At 42.6% G+C, this 17602-nt stretch overlaps 1 pseudogene; it reads right to left on the bottom strand.

Annotated features, from left to right (window-relative positions):
- Nucleotides 1-1395: 1395 nt before the first annotated feature.
- LOC102861366 lies at nt 1396-1776 on the bottom strand (annotated as a pseudogene).
- Between the last annotated feature and the right edge of the window lie 15826 nt (nt 1777-17602).

Raw genomic sequence — 17602 nt, 5'->3', positions numbered from 1 at the left:
AGTTCTACTCTGTTCTGTACTGTTGCTATGAGTCGGAATTGACTTGATAGACTATTGACATGATAACAGGTACCAAGCATGACGTGAGATGCTTTACTGAGTCTTTTTTATAACAACCCATTGAAGCAAGTTATTCTCATTCTCGCTTTATAGATTAGGAAACTGGAGGTGGAAAGGTCAAGTCACTTTTCCAAGGCCACACAGGTAATAGGGAAAGGGACTTGTCAGATCTGTTTTTTTTTTTTTTATATTTTATTATTTGTGTGTGTGAGTGTACCGTCAAATCAGATCTGTCTGGTACAGGAGGAGATTGTCCCTCCTTCCCTGGCAGAGCATCTGGTGGATTCAAACCGTGAGCCTCTGGGATTGTAGTTGCAGCTCCTTGCCACTAGGCCACCAGAGCTCCCCTAGATCTGTCTGTTTTCAACATACTTTTCCCTCACAGTGGATTTTGCTGAGCGCTAAGAAGTCAAATCAATACAGAGACCTAGTTTGTGAATACTGTCCTTTCAATATTCCTTGAATTTCTGCAAGGTGACCTGGAAGGAAATACACAGGCAATAGAGAGAGCTATAATCTAATCAGTCACCAAATACTGGTCAACAGAGAGAAGGTATTGACAGGAGAGTTGGGTGGCTTAGAATAAGTGGAACCAAGAAATGAGTGAGCCAAGAGCAGTGAGCTCCGGGGTAGAGCAGAGGAGGGGAGCCTTGACCAGCCATCAAGAACGTTTCAGTCCCAGGGACAGCGAGCTCCGCCTAAAGGTCCTACTTCTTCAAGGTCCTAGTTTCCGACTCTCTACTAATGCAACTGAAACCTCTGGAGAAGAATTAAAACTTTCTTTAAAGAAGGAAACATGCTGACCAATTGCTAGCAGCTAGCTAGTGCTCATCCAGTACACGGAAAAGCTGGTTTGTTGATGAGTTAGTCCACGTTAGTTCTCCTGAGCCTGGTTATGGGTGGACTATTTGACCATACAAAGCTGTGGATTTGGCACTGATTCTGAGATGACCCCAAAGGTGGACACTATGAGGCTGTCAGAAGTACACCTTGACATCTTCCTTCCGTACAAAAGACTCCTGGACTAAATGTCTGTCTGTCTAGGCCTAGTGTTTTGGGGAAGAGAGCCATCTCCATATCAGTGAATTCCCAACATAGTTTTCTACCTCATCAGATGAGCAAAAAGTCCTACAGCTTTTTGTTAGAGTGGAAGAAAGGACATGGACAGGGTTGGAGCGGGGCAGGCCAGGATGGGGCTGGTTGCATTAAGCATCAGGGAGAGCATGAAAGATGCATCTATTGACTTGACTGGAAGAACTCAGAGTGAAGCTGCCAGAGGAGAAATGTGCTGGAGAAGGCTCTTGGAATGGTGGCTGAAAGAGCGAGAGGGTGGGGTCACCAGGTCTCCATGTGGACATCATCTGGTGCGAAGGTCACAGCTGCAGGCTGTGGGCTGCTGTTGTTATTCAGACCCGGTGCAGATGGGGAAGCTGGCTTAGAGCCCTTAGGCTCCAGCTCCCTCCCGGTCCTCATTTTCATGTTGTACACCTTCAGCAGAATCAGAACCATGGCAAAGATCACCACCCCCCCTGCCCACCACCCCCCGCCATCACCACCACTACTACTGCCACCGCCGTCACTGCCGCCGCCCCCCATCACCACCACCACCACGGCAGCACCAATGGTCTCAGAATTCTTCTACAGGAAGTCTCCTCCCCTGGTGGTCATGTTCAAGGAGTAGAAGGTGGTACCCCCTAAAGGGATGGCTGAGGTCATCTTGTCCCTCCTCCCAGGAGCCCGCCTTCCTGCTGCCACCCCTTGGCCTCCCTCGTGCCTGCTGCACCCTGGATGCTGTGGGAAGGAATTTGTTTTATTCATGTTGAGATGCCATCCGTATTGAAGGCTGCAAATCCTTAATCTTTTGAGCAAACACTTCAAGTCCTTTAAGTTTTGGTGAGCAAGGCTATGTTAACTGCATAACACAAGTTGTTGATGAACCTTCCTCCAATCCTGATGCCACATTCTTCTTTATGAAGTCCAGCCCCTCAAATGATCTGTTTAACATGCAGATTGAAAAAAATATGGAGAAAGGATGCATCCCTAGGGTTCCCTTGCTTTGTTGGGACCACAGTTTCTTAGTCTAGGTATAGGTTTTGCATGAGCATAATTAAATATTCTGGGATTCCCATTCTTCTCAATTTAGCCACAATTTGTTGTTATCCACACAGTCAAGTGCTTTTGCATAGTCAATAAAACACAAAAAGATATCCTTCTGGTACTCTCTGCTTTCAGCCAAGATGTATCTGACATCAGCAATGATAATACTAAGACCATGATTTCTTCTTGACCCATCTTGTATTTCTGGCAGTTTTCCGTTACTATGTTGTTCTAGTTTTGGATAATGTTCAGCAAGATTTTGCTTGCATATGGCACTAGTGATAATGTTTGATAATTTCCATGTCCTTTTAGATATCCATTTTTTTGAAATTGGAATAAATATGGAATTCTTCCAGTCAGTTGGCTATGTAGCTGTCCTCCAGTTATCTTGACACAACCTGGTGAGCACATTCAGGGCTGCAGCTGTTTGTTGAAATATGTCAGTTGATATTCCATCAATTCCTGGGGCCTAGTTTTCAAACTACTACAGATTTAAACTACTCCAGAATATTCAAAATATTTCAGAATATCGAAATTTGTGGAATACTTTTGAACTCATTTTGTAAAGCATGTATAACTCAGAAATAAAACACAAGTAAAAACACAGCTGGAGAACTGCAAACCAACACCTTGCATGAACATCTCTGTCCCTTTTGTGTTGCTCTTGGATGGGAACTCACTTGTAGTTGCTCTCCCAGTGGGTTTTGGGAGGCTGAAAGTCGCATAGGGGGAGATCTCCCACCCCACCTTTCTCCAGAGGAGCAGCTGGTGGATTTGAACTGCCGGAGAAGTGCAAACTTTAGATAAATGCAAACTCTGTACTGACCATGCCTCCAGACCTTCCTCTCATGAGCATAGAAGCAAAAATTGTCAATGAAATTCTAGCAAATGAATTAGCTTCATATAGAAAAAAAATCCTACCCCTCATGACCAAAGGGCATCATACCAGATATCCTAGATTGGTTCAATGCTACAAAATTAATCAATGTGACCCACTACATAGAGGAAAAAAGGAAAAGAAACATGTGAATAAGTCAATTGATTCAGAAAAAGCATTTAGTAAAATCCAACATCCATTTCTGATAAAAACTCCGAGTAGAATAGGAAAAGGAGGGAAAATCTGCACAATTAAAGGCATATACATATGCCGAACCAGTGGCCAACATCATTCTCACCAGAGAGAGAGACTGAAAGTACTCTTCTTGTGAACAGGAACCAGATAAGAATGCCCTGCAACGCTACTGCTGTTCAATATTGTGAGGCGCTCTGGCGGCCCAATGGTCAGGAATTGTGCAGCCAATCCAAAGGCACCTGGTTGGAATCCACCAGCTGCCTCTCAAGAGAAAGATGGGCAGTCTCCTCCCATGTGATTTACAGCCTCTGAAAAAGCCCTGGAGGGTGAGCTATGAGCTCCGACTCCATGCAACATAACAAGAGTAACAACAACAACATTCAGTACTGCACGGGAAGTCCTAGTCACAAGAGAAAAGGAAAGAAAAGAAATCCAAATTAACGTCTTAGTTACCTCTCTCTCACTGCCGAGGGGCAGCCCTGAGCCCTAGTGACCCTCTACCAGGTTTCTGAGGCTGTGAAGTACACGACGAGGAGAATGTCCATCTTTCTCCCTCGGCGCTGTCGGTGGATTCCAACAGCGAGAGCCACACTGCCTTCGGGTCAGCTGCTCAGCTCACTACGAATTATTCCCCCAAAGCTCTCTCCTCGTTACCTGCTGCTGCCTTAACAGAGACAGCGCAGGTGGATGGCTTTAACGAGCAGACATTTATTCTCTCATAGTTTATGTCTTCACAATTGCTTGCTGTGCATCAGAGAGCTGGAAAATGACTAAGGATGACAGAAGAAGAATCGATGCCTTTGAGCTATGGTGCTGGAGAAGAGTCTTGAACATACCATGGACCGCCAAAAAAACACATAGATCTGTCCTAGAGAGGGTGAAACCAAGCTGCTCCTTGGAGGCAAGGATTTTTGAAATTCCATTTCAAAAACTTAGGTCATGTGGCCATGAGGGACCAGTCCTTGGAGAAGGACATCATGCTTGGTTGGGTGGAGGGACAACACAGGAGAGGAAGACCTCAGAGGAGGTGGATTGATACAGTAACAGGACAGTGAGGGTAGATGTGTCGGAGTCAGTGAGACTGGCTCAGGACAGGGCAGAATTCAGAGCTGTTATACATAGGGTCACTGTGAGTCTCAGGCTAATTGACGACACACATAACAAGAACTGTCTGTGGATACCATGCTCCTTGGAGGTCTCCATGTGGCCCGGCCTTCCCAGGAAGGAGCTTCCCAGCACAGGGACCAGAATCAAATGGGTGCACTTTTATCCTGGTGATTCCTCGGTGCTCCTGAGTTTCTCCCTCTCAACTTGCTTTCTGCTCCTTTTACCTTCAGGGGGATAAAACGTGGCATAGGCCACATCCAACAGGAACCCTTTACATCCTGCCATCGGATCAAGGCTTGAGGGATGGAGGGATATTTTATTTCATGCTTAATTCTCTTACAATGGTCTGGCTTATTAGATCATGGGGTCATCACAGTTTCCATATGATGTTAAAAAAACCCACCCAAACCCAAGGCTCCCTGCTGTCCAGTTGGAACAGACTCAGGGTTGACCCCCTGGTGGTTTTTCAGAGGCTGTGACTCTCACAGAGGAGATTGCTTGTCTTTTTCTCATGGAGCCGCCGGTGGGTTCTAATCACCAAAGAGGCACTGCGTTTGGGTTAGCAGAGCAATGCCCTACCAACTGCGCCACCAGAGCCTTGGTGGACGTCACATCATCACTTACCTTTTTGAGTGGAGTGGAAACACAGTTCACGACAGTAAGGAAGCAGTACTGCTATTTGCAGATGATGTGATTCTACTGTGAGATGCTTTTTTGGTTATGTAACGAGAGTACGACAGAGATACCGCAAGACGGTGACTTTAACGAATCCACTCTCTTACCGCACAGGAGGCTGCATGTCCAAGCTGAGGGCACGGGCTCCAGAAGAAGGCTTCTCCTGGTAATGCTGGAGGAAGGCCCTTGTTTCGTTTAACATCTGCAGCCCCAGAGTTCTTTGGAGATCTTCATCCCAGTCCAGGAGCCAGAATTGAAAGGACGTGGTCCTTGGCTGGTCTTCCTTCTCCGTGGTAACTGAGGGTCCCCACCTCTGCTTGCTCAGCCTCCATTCATCTGTCTTGAAACAACAGAAGTTACAGGCCACACCCAAGGGAAGATGCTCTTTCATCAAATCAGGGCAGTGGTCTAATCAAGCATGTTACCTTCTTACAAAAGATTGGCTGATCATATCTCAGATCACACCAGATCATAGAGAATGACCACCTCATTATATAATTGCCTCTAATCTTGCCTCATTAACATCGGGATTTACAACATATTGGATAATTTAATTACACTGAGAATTATGACCTAGCCAAACTGACACATATCTGGGGGTCATAATCCATGAAAAGTGCCTTTGAATCCACTCTGAGTCATAGCAATCCTACGCACAACAGAACAAACCCTACACGGTCCTTTGTCCTCCTCCTTACAATCCCTGCTTGGTCTAGGACTGTTGCTGCAGCCACCCAGAGACTCAGCACAAAAACTCTTGGAACTGATAAAAGAAAGTTGAGAAAAGTGGTGGAATATAAGATCAACTACAAAACCCAGAGTCCTCGATCTCAACATAGAGAACTCTGAGGGACGTTAGAAAAACAATACCATTTATCACAGTTGCCAGAAAAAAAAAACCAATTAGGAATAAATCTGTTTAGGTTTATTCCTAATGGGAATAAAGACTTAGGCAAAGAAAACTACAAGACACTACTGCAAAAAAAGCAAAAGAAACCAACAAAACAAAACCAAAAAAACGCCACTGCAAAACCCAAGTTGTTGTTAGGTGTCGTTGAGCAAACTGTGACCTGTGGTGACCCTATGACCAACAGCGTAGACCTTGCCCCACCCTGCGATGTCCCATTGTGCATTGTTGTGGTCACTGTGTCCATTCACTGCTCATCGTCCTCTCTTCCGTGGACCCTCTGTCTCTCCCAGCACGATGCCATTTTACAAGAATAGGCCTCTCTTGACAACATGCTCAATGCATGTGAGATGAAGTTTTACTATCCTTGTCTCTAAAGAGCTCCCTGGTTCCTCTTCCTCTTCAACAGAGTTCTAGAGACCTTCCTAAACGGAAAAACACATTCATACATCAGAGGACTTACCATCATGAAAAAGGTCGCTACTACCCAAAACAACTTATATATATATATAATGCAATCTTGGTGCAGACTCCATCAACATTCTTGAAGCAGATGGAAGAGTCAGTTGTTAACATCATGTGAAAAGGATCTCACACTCCTGATTTTAACTCCTGCTTCACAGCCAACGTCATCAAAACAACCTGGTGTTGCTACAATGACAGACATAACCACCACTAACAGGACTGAGAAGCCAGAGGTAATTTTGTGATTATGGACAGCTGATCTTTGGCAAACTACCATCAATCATTAAATGTGCAAAAGAAAGTCTCTTAACAAATGATGGTGGTAAAATGGGGCATTTATTTGCAGACAAACAAAAGAAGATCTATCCCTTACAGAATGTATAACACTCACTCATTCACAGTGGATCAAAACCTAAATATAAAATTTACAACAACAAAAATAATCAAGGAAAAAAGTAATGGTAAATCTGGGGGGCTCCTAATTTGTGTTATAAATAGACTATCATAAAAATGTATTTATAGCATAAAAGACAAAAAAAATATAAATAGACTATCAATTATACATAGGTTTTTATGTGTGAAACCCCCCAAAAAAACCCTATGTATAATTGATAGTCTATTTATAACACAAATTAGGCCCCCCCTAGATTTACCATGATTTTTTCCTTGATTATTTTTTTATAACAACAACAACATCAATTATAACAAAAAGTGTACAAGCAGGTAAGAGAAACTAGTTGAACGAAATCTTGTAAAAAAAAAAAAATCACATTTTCGTAAGTACCAGCAGACTCTTCCAAAAATGTGAAAAGAACCTACAGACTAGGAATATATAATTGCCAAGGATTTAATGATCTAATATTTTTAGAATACTTCAACACCTAGATGACAGAGAGACAAATAGTCTAACACAAACATGGTAGAGGAAATTTTTACCAGGGACGTTTCGCCGGAGCAGTCAATCATCACACGAAGAATGATTCTCATTATTAGTCATTGCTGCTGTTGTACGTACCGACGAGTCAGAACTGACTCGGAATGGACCGGCCAGTGGGTTTTCAGAGGCAGTAAATAACACAGGAGGACAGTACTCATCATATCAAAGAGCAGCTGATAGGATTTGAGAAAAGGGTTTCAACAAGTTTCAGTCATTACTGATCAACTTTCTCCCTGTTGTTTCCAATTAAGTGATTAACATTGTTTGAAAAGGTGTAGGAATTGTAACCACATGAAGGGAAATGAGGCAGTCTGGAGAGAGCTCGCTGCCTGCCGGATCTGTCAATTTCCAGATCCTCTAAAAACAAAACAAAACAAACACCAAATAAAGAAAAAGAGGATGATTTATTCCCCTTCTGACATTTGGCTATGGTGGCTGGTGGCTGTTTTAGTTGCAGGTTCCACTCTCTGTAGGACCAGTAAGTATGTCTTCATACAACAATGTTTTTAAATTTCCCCCCATATTTCCCCCACTCTGTGCAGGTTTTCCACCGTAATTCCTGTCAGTCCTGAGCGGTGGGAGATGGCTCCCACCCAGCTCTATTAGTCTCAGGTTTTTACGAGCTTTGGACATGTTGTAAGGAGAGACCGGTCCTTGGAGAAGGACATCATGCTTGGGAGGGTGGAGGGACAGTGCAGGAGGGGAAGACCCTCTATGAGGTGGATTGATTCAGTGACTGGGGTAATCGGGATGGGTGTGTCAGAGACAGTGCGATTGGCACAGGACAGAACAGGCTTTAGGGCTGTTGTACATAGGGTCGCTTTGAGTCACAAGCGATTCGACGGCACATAACAACAACCACAACCACCACAACCACCACCACAACAACAACATTAGGCTTTTGGACTAATTGCTTCTGTGTTTCTTTGCTTTTATTTTCTGTTTTGGTTGGACAGAGGGATACCAATAGTTATACCTTAGGTGGTGGCTTGAAACCTTGTAAGACCTTGGCCCCTGCTCACCAAAGTGGGTTATAGAACATTGTCTTTGTGTTTTATGCTATGCAATTGAACTTGATGCCTTGGAGACTTTGACCCAGAAATCCCAGGACCAGAACCTCATTTCCTCAGAATGTTGGGATAAGGGATGATAACACATTTGTTTAGCTTTGCCCCCCAGCCCCTTGGCTGTGCTATGTACATGGATATATTTACAGCATATACTAATAGGAATGTAGAGATATCATCTGCCAACCTACGTATGACCATAGATGTCGTCCTTTTCATGCGTCCATATCTATTTATCTTGCCTGTCTGCTTTCACATCCACATGTTGATTAATAAGGTTAATAATAATTGCTGCTATTGAAGGATTACTTTCTAGCCCCTTACTGTATATCACTTTTCTATTCACTCGTCTTACCATGTTTATTATCTATTTACTGATATTCACTCTCCTCTACTTCCCTTTTCATCCCTAATAATCATCTAAGAATGATTCTTTATGCGTGGAAATGTCTCTTTAGCTTTTTATAATAGTTATGCTATTGTTGTTGGTGATACTATTCAGTCAGAACTGACATCTAGATCACTAGGTTTCTGGAAGCAGTAAATCGCACAGGAGGAGATTGCCTATCTTTCTCCTCTGGACCACATTGACTCCAACAGCCAGGAGAGCAGGAGATGTATTACACTGGGAAAGTCTGCAGTCAGGGACTCTCTCCAAATTACCAAGGAGAAATGTTATCGTTTGAAGACTGAAGTGCGTCTGATTCAGGCCATGATCTTTTCAATCACTTGCTGTGTCTGAGAGCAGGACGATGAATACAGATGACAGAAGAATTGATGCCTTTGTGATGTGGCATTGGAGAAGAGTGATGAATATCCCATGTTGTTGTTGAGTACCATAGAGTCGGATCCGACCCATAGTTGACCCATCAGCAGGTCTTTAGAGGCAGTTCATTGTATAAGAGGAGATTGCCTATTCTTCTGCAGAGCAGCTGGTGGAGTTTAACTATGTGCCTTCAGAACTGCAGTGCAGTTTCTTACCATTAGGCCACCAGACCTTCCTGAATAGCCCATTGACTGCCAAGAGAACAAACAGACGTGCCTTGTTTCCAAGTACATCCAGAGTATTCTTGGAGACAAAGATGGCAAAGCTTCATCCCACATCCTTTGGACTTGTTGTTAGGCGAGGCTATTCCTTATTTCAGTAGGGATGTCATATGTGGAAAAGTGGAGGGCTGGTAAAGAAAGGAGGACCCTCAGCCCGATAGATTGACACAGTGATGGCTGCTTGAGATGTCAGAAATGATGAGGACGGCCCTGGATAGGACAGAGTTCAGACCTATTGTTCATCTGGGTGCTATGAGTTGTATTTGATTCAGTGGCATCTAACAACAATAGCATCTTTGAGTTGGTAGTGTAACTCCTTCCCATTAGGCCACCAGAGCTCCCAATAGTTAATAGTGCTGCAGTAATTACCATTTAGGGGCTGAGTTGTTCCGTTGAGGATGACGCCTTCTAGATTCATCTGTGTCATACCATGTTTCTCAAATTCTTCATTATTCTTTAGTATTACTTTACATGTATGTGTCATCCTTCTTCATCTCTTTATCCACTAATAGACATTTGGGTTGTTTCCATCTCTTTGCTGTTGTAAATAATGCCACAGAGAACATGAGTGTGTAAGTGATCTATTGTAAATAACGTCACAGAGAACATGAGTGTGTAAGCGATTTACTGTAAATAACGTCACAGAGAACATGAGTGTGTAAATGATCTGTTGTAAGTAATGTCGCAGAGAACATGAGTGTGTAAGCGATCTACTGTAAATAACACTGCAAAGAACATGAGTGTGTAAACGATCTGTTGTAAGTAACGTCACAGAGAACATGAGTGTGTAAGCGATCTAGTGTAAATAATGCTGCAGAGAACATAAGTGTGTAAATAATCTATTTTTTTAGCTCTTCCTCAGGACATATGTATTTTGTATCCAGATTGCATTGCTAGATCAACTGGTATTTCTATTTCCAATGTTTAAAGGAAGTGCCAAACTACTTTCCATAATGGTTGCATCATTTTATAGTCCTGTAAGATACAATCAATGCCTCTTGATTGAATGCTTGATTAACTTCAGACTGAAGAATTTGATTAAAGTACTCAGTTTTTTCATCTTTGCCATTAGTGGTTGGTGTGTGAATTTGAAGAATTGTTGTTGTGTACCGTGGAGTCAGAACTGACCCATAGCTCACCGTCTGGTGGATTTTCAGAGGCAGGAGATTGTTCATCTTCCGGAGGAACAGCTGGTGGCCTCGAACCTTGTGCCTTCGGGATTGCAGAGCTTCTTGCCACTAGACCACCAGAGCTTCAATTTGAATAATAGTTGCATTTAATGGAATTTTGCTGAGAATATCGGCATTACTTTATCACTGACGAGGCTTACTTGGGATATATCTTGAAATATTCCTTTTGGCAATGAATGCAATACCATTTCTCCTCCAGTGTCATTTCCAGCACAGTAGATCTTGCGATTGTCTCATTAAAAATGTTTAATACTAGTTGAATTTCATTCATCATCGAAATCCATACCAAATCTAAACTCAAACCAAACCAAACACTGACATTAAGTAGATTCCTCCTCATAGGAGCTCTACAGGGTGGGGTTGAATTGGCCTATAGGATTCCAAGATGCCAAATCTTTACAGAAGAATAGCACACTTTTTTCCTCCAGAGGGGCTAGTGCATTTGAACCCCTATTCTTATGAATAGCAGCCAAATATTTTAACATCTCTACCAACAGAGTTTTCTTCAGTCCAGTCTACTACTGCCTAACGTGCTGATATTCAAATCTTCCATTTCATTTTTGACACCTTTCAATTTTCCTTGATTCATTACAAAAGAATTCTGGCAATGGTTTCTTCTCATTTTATCCAAGTCGCATCAGCAACTGAAGGTCCTGAGAGCTTTACTCCATCCATGTCATTATGGTATGTGGCCGCAAGGGATCAGTCCTTGGAGAGGAACACCATGCTTGGGAGGGTGGAGGGACAGAGCAAGAGAGGAAGACCTTGGATGAGATGGAGTGCCTCAGTGACTGGGGTAATGAGGGCGGGTGTGTCAGAGACAGTGAAATTGGCTCAAGATAGAACAGGGTTCAGAGCTGTTGCACATTGGGTCGCTGTGAGGTGCAAGTGACTCAGTGGCATATAACAACATCAAACATAGCTATCTATCTGTTTTAGAGGCAGAGACATATGGGTTGGAATGGCTAGAAGGAGGTCACAAGGTATATGAACTAGATTAGTATTTTCATAGTCAGTATTAGTCTGGAAGGTCTAATGAAAGCTGTCCACCGTGTGTAACCCTGCTGAAATGTTAAATCCAGTATTACAGCAAGGAAGGAGAATAATGATAGCAATAATAATGATGATGATGATAATAATAATAATAATAATAATAATAATAATAATAATAATAATAATTTCATTGTAAAGAGAACTCTGGTGGCGTGGTCTGTTGCACACGACAGTGCAAATCCACCAGGAGCATCTCAGGAGAAAGATGGACAGTCATCTTCTTTGCTATTTACAGCTTCTGAAAGCCCTCTGAATGGTCAGCTGTGAGTTGGATTTGACATGATGGGAATGACAGTGAATGAGAGAGTGCTATTGATTGGATTCTGATTTGTAGTGATGTCACAGAGCAGGGCTATATTCTTTCTCCGTATCTGTTCAATCTGTGTGCCAAGCAAGTAATTCAAGAAGATGGACTACATGAGGAAGAATGTGGCATCAGGATTGGAGGAAGGCTCATCAACAACCTGTTTCATGCAGATGACACAACCATGCTTGCTTGAAGTGAGGAGGGCTTGAAGCACTTGCTGCAGAAGATCAAAGTCTACAGCCTTCAATATAGATTACATCTCATCTTCAAGAAGACAAAAGTACTCACCACTGGGCCAATAGGTAACATCATGATAGATGGAGAAAAGATTGAAATGGTCAACGATTTCATCTTACTTGGATCCACAATCAACACCCTTGGTATCAGCAGTCAGGAAATCAAAACACATGTTGCATTTGAAGAATTGCCTCTCAAGAACATCTCTAAAGTGCTAAAGAGCAATGATATCAGTTTAAAGACTAGGGAGTACCTGATCAAAATCATAATCTTTTCAATTACTTGCTATGCATCTGAAGGTTGAACACTGAGTAAGAATGACAGAAGAATTGATGCCTTTTAGTTGTGGTATTGAAGGACAATACAGAATATCCCACTGACTATAAAAAAGAATAAACAGGTATGTTTTAGAGAAAGTGCAACTAGTGTGATCTTTGGCAGCAGGGATGTTTAAGCTTCTTTTCACATATTAGGGGCATGTTATTAGGAGGGGTTGTTCCTTGGAAAGGGACATCATGCTTGGGAAGATAAAGGAATACCTCCAACAAGATGGATTAACTCAGTGCCAGCAGTCATGGGCTCAGCTAGGTCAGAGATGATTAGGATGACACGGAATAGAACAGGCTTTAGATCTGTTTATGGGATCATGATGAATCATACTTGACATCACTTGCCAACAGCCGCAAAGAGAGTTGAAATATTTACGTACCAACTCCAGCCAGTCATTGGTTGACAGATGCTCCAGAGGGCTGTTAAGCCTCCAGCACTTCTGGTCAATTCCATCAATGGGGATAAAAAGGTTATTAAAAGAACATGCTGAGAGGGAGCTCTGGTTGCCCTAGTGGCAAGAAGCTGCCCTGCAATCCCAGAAGTATGTGGTTCAAATCCACTAGATGCTCTGCTGGAGAAGGAGGGGACAATCTCCTTCTGTACCAGTCAGATCTGATTTGACGGCACACACACAGAAAATAATACAATAAAATTTTAAAAATAGAACATGCTGAGTGAATGAACTCAGTCCCAAAGGGACAAGTGAGGTACGAGATCACTGTTATAAAATCAAGAGGAAAATGGATCAATAGGTTGGAGGTGTGCAGGGAGAACAGGAGGGGAATGGATTATAGATAAGGCACTGGAACAGGTGGTGGTTGTGGATTGCCTTCGAGTTGAACATGACTCATAGCGACCCTATGAACAAAAGGTCTGAAGCCCCTCTAAAACTATGGGCATTTACCAAAGTTCATAGAGTTTCCGGAGGCTTGTTGTTTAGGAAGTGGATGCCACTCCTGCTCCCAAACCTGTCATAGTATGTAATTGTGTTATGTGCCATTGAGTCATTGATGTATAGCGACCCTATGTACAGCAGCTCTGAACCCTTTCCGGTCCTGAGCCAGTCTCACTAACCCCAACACACCAACCCTCATTGCCCCAGTTACTGTACCAATCCATATCATCTGGGGTCTCCCTCTCCTGCGCTGTCCCTCCACCCTTCCAAGCATGACGTCCTTCTCCAAGGACTGGTCTCTCCTGGCCACATGCCCAAAGTAAGTGAGGCAGAGCTTCAAAATCCCAGCCTCCAAGGAAAAGACTTGGTTTCACCCTCTCCAAGACAGACCTATTTGTTTTCTTGGCAGTCCGTGGTATGTTCAAAACTCATCTGCAGCATGTAACTTGAAAGCATCGATTCTTCTTTTGTCATCCTTAGTTATTTTCTAACTCTCTGAAGCATAACAAGAAATAGAGAAGACCATGACCTGGATTAGGTGCGCCTTTGTATCTAGACTGACATCGTTCCTCTTCAGCACCCTGGAGAGGTCCACGACAGCAGATTTCCCCAGTGCAATTAATCTTTTAAGTTCCTGACTGAGTGTTGATTGTGGATCCAAGTAAGCTGTAATTGCTAACCACTTCAATGTCTTCTCCATCTAATATGGTGCTGCCAATTGGCCCAGGTACAGGTGGAGGGAAGGTAACTCTGAGAAGAGGCTTTAAGATACTATGGTGATGCAGCTAACAAGTTGATACAGGGCATGTATGAGAGAATCAAAGGGCAGGGAAGGGGACAATCTGTATGAATGAGTGAATAAAAAGTCAATTTAAAAAGAATATCGTGAAATTCTAGGCAATGAATGTCTGTTACGTTCAAAAATCTTCTGTCTGATGCTTTTATCATGCATTGATGACTCTTCCCAGAATCATTGCTTTGATGGTTGCGAAGTGATTTCTTTTGAGATCTGTGATTTCTTATAGATTCATTAGCTGGCATTATTCTCTAAGAACTCTCACCCACTTTCTGTCTCTCTCTCTCTGCCACTTTAGACGCATCGGCTTTTATTTACTAAATGAATCAATCAAGTGTAGTGTCAAGCTGACTTCTGTGCCATGTTGGCAAGAATCTAACAGTCCTTGAGTTTTCCTCGGTGTAGGGTGACCTCATCGTACTTTGTATATTCGCAGCTCTGGAGCCTTAATTAGCTGTTTTTCTAAGCACGTTGGTTAGAAATCAGAATCTGGATACTAAGTTTCCTTATTGTAATCAAGTTATCATCACTTGTAGTCTTTTCACAGAACAGTTAGAGGGTCTTTTCACTGCTATTTCCCCAGTAATGCCTTTGCTGACTCTGATAATGCCCTTTACTCATGTAAACATTTTGGTCATATGTTCTACACCATCAGTATCTACTGTCCATGCGAGTCTGAATGTGATTCTGGCTTCCCTTCTGCTCTCCTCTGTGGGGTTTTCTTTTTCATAGGCTTGGGGACCTTTGACAGTGAGCTCATCACTTGGTCTTCATCTGTGGAAGTCCTTTGTGTGGAATTGACGATTTCCTTTGGAGATGATTGGCTTCTTTTGATGGTAGTTAAGGGGCAGTTTTAAGATGAGGTCACGGAAAATCCCCTTGAAGGTCGGCTGTCATTGTAAGATTTTCAGGTTGATCTCCTGCTCCTCAACGTCTCCTGGCATGACTCATCCTTCCAGGGGCACTTCCCCTATTTATCGTTGGTGCCATCTTGCCCTCCTGGCTAGCTGCCTGCCTGATGATTAAGGTTATTATTTTCTCTGGTTTCTAGCTGTCATGATTCCAGAGAAGAATTTTGCTTTTAGTTCTTATGGGTCATTCCTTGGATACCATCTCCAACACTACTGGACGCCAACTTACCTTTCTTGCTGTCATAGAAAGGTTTTACATTTCATTGTTTAATCAGATATATCAGCTTGGCTAGGTTATGTCCAGTTGTTTGGTCAAACATGAGTCCCGTTGCTGGGATGGCATTGTTTTTTTTTTACATTAGCTTTAATGAAAGTTTACAGAGACTTAGGGTTTCTAGTCATTCATTGTTGTGCTTTTCTTCCTGCCCACCCATCAGCCCCCAATTCACACTTCTTGAAAAGTGAAAGAAAACTCTTTCATTGTTATGCAATCCCTCCCCCCCCCAAGTCCACTCCACTGTGCAGCCTTCATTCTGGACTCCTGTCATGACAATAATACCCATTTATATATCCCTTTTAAACAGTTCTCTCCCTCATCTGTTTCAATGCCGTATACATCATCCCTCCCCTCCTTCTCTGTCTCCCCTCAACCCCGATGTCAGTCCTGTTTCACAATAGTAGCCCTATGCAATATTTATCCTTTTGTGGCTGAGATATTTCACTCAGCATAATGTCCTCTAGGGTCATCCACCTTGCATAATATTTACTGAGTTCCTTGTTTTTCAATGCTGCATAGTATTCCATTGGGTGAGCTTCTCTATCCATTCGTTTGTTGATGGGCACTTAGGTTGTTTCCAGCTCTTTGCTATTGTGAACAAAGCTGAAATAAATATGAGTGTGCATATATCTGCTTGGGTGGCAGTTATGGTCTCTTGAGGGTAAATTCCCAGTAGTGAAATTGCTGGGTCAAATGGTTTCTCTATTTGCAACTTTTTGAGAAAGTGCCATACCACCTTCCACAGTGGTTGCACCATTTGACACTCCCATCAAGAGTGAATAAGGGTTCCAGTTTCTTCACAACCTTGCCAGCATTTGATGTTTGCTGGGTTGGGATGGCATTTTGTGGGTGTAATAGGCATTAACAACTTGCTGATGCAGAGTGAAGGAGATTAGTTTAAGAAACATGAGGGGGTCTCATCCTGTCAGTTGAAAGCTTTATGAGCCAAAAGAGAAGGGTCCTTACAAATTTAGAAAGTTTTCTTCTGTTCCTATATAGTTTGAATCCTCTAATAAGTTGTTTTAATTTGCTCTACCCCGGGGGGCTCTGGTGCCTTACTCTACAGGGAACAGCACTGCCCAGTCCAAAGCTGTGCTCTTGTGGTGGTTCGAGTCCACCTGTGGCTCTTTGGAAGAAAGACGGGCAGTCTCTTGCAGTGAGATAACTTCCAGCCTTGAGAAGCCAGTGAAGGGTCAGCTAGGAGTCAGGTCTGACTCAGTGGCCATGAGAGAGAGGGGATGGACTTGAGCCTCATAGAGACAGTGAGGAAAGGGCAAAACATCATCTGTTCATAGGGTCCCTACAAACTGAAGTCGACTTGACGGCAACTCGTAATAATATCAGCTGTTGCTCGGTGAAATAGAGTCAGTAACAAAGAGGAAAATGCTCAACGATCACATATTGACACAGGACTAGAACAATGGACTACAACACCGCAGCGATTGTGAGGACGATACAGGCCTGGGCCACACTTTGTTTTGTTGCACACAAGGTTGCTGTGAGTTGGAGCTAACTTGATGGGGCCGAAAATGTTTTCTTAATATTAGAACATGCTTGTTTTCCTGGAATAAAAGAAAAGTAAAATCAACACAAGCCCGAACCTGTGTGAGAAGGAAACCTGTCAGAGAAGAAAAACTCTAATATATTCCATTAAAATGAGTGATAGAAAAGTGATAAGACTGCACCCTGTCAAAAGCAGAAAACTTGTAAGACCTAGAAAAACAGAGTAATTCCCCCCAGTTCTACTTTCTCACAGGTCTCACTATTTGATTATAATGCACTATTTGACTTAATATTTAATTTAGTGTTATAACGCTTATTTGTTTCTGCCTACCTTAAGAAATGAAAATGGTTTTTGGAATAACTTAGAAGTTTTAGTATTTAGGACATATTAACATTATAAAATGAAGTAAGAAAATGTCTAACTTTCTGTTATGACTTGAAATGCTTTGGCCAACATAGAGGTTATCTTGATTTTGTCTAGAAATATCTTGAACAAAATCTGTTATACCCTCTAGGCCCAGAACTCTTTTGCTGGACCTATCATCATGTAAATGTTCTAAACAGCAAAATGTAATTTGGACATTTGCTTTTGGTAATTTTGAGACCCAAGTAACTTGCAACAATACTTCTTTTAAAGATAGCAAAAGAACCTGGATTTTAAAATAAACA

Source organism: Elephantulus edwardii, unplaced genomic scaffold (assembly GCF_000299155.1).
Source record: "Elephantulus edwardii isolate Elephantulus edwardi_28Jun2011 unplaced genomic scaffold, EleEdw1.0 scaffold00002, whole genome shotgun sequence".
NCBI lineage: Eukaryota > Metazoa > Chordata > Mammalia > Macroscelidea > Macroscelididae > Elephantulus > Elephantulus edwardii.
Note: the sequence above shows the minus strand (reverse complement) of the source record. Positions and strands in the feature narration are given on the sequence as shown.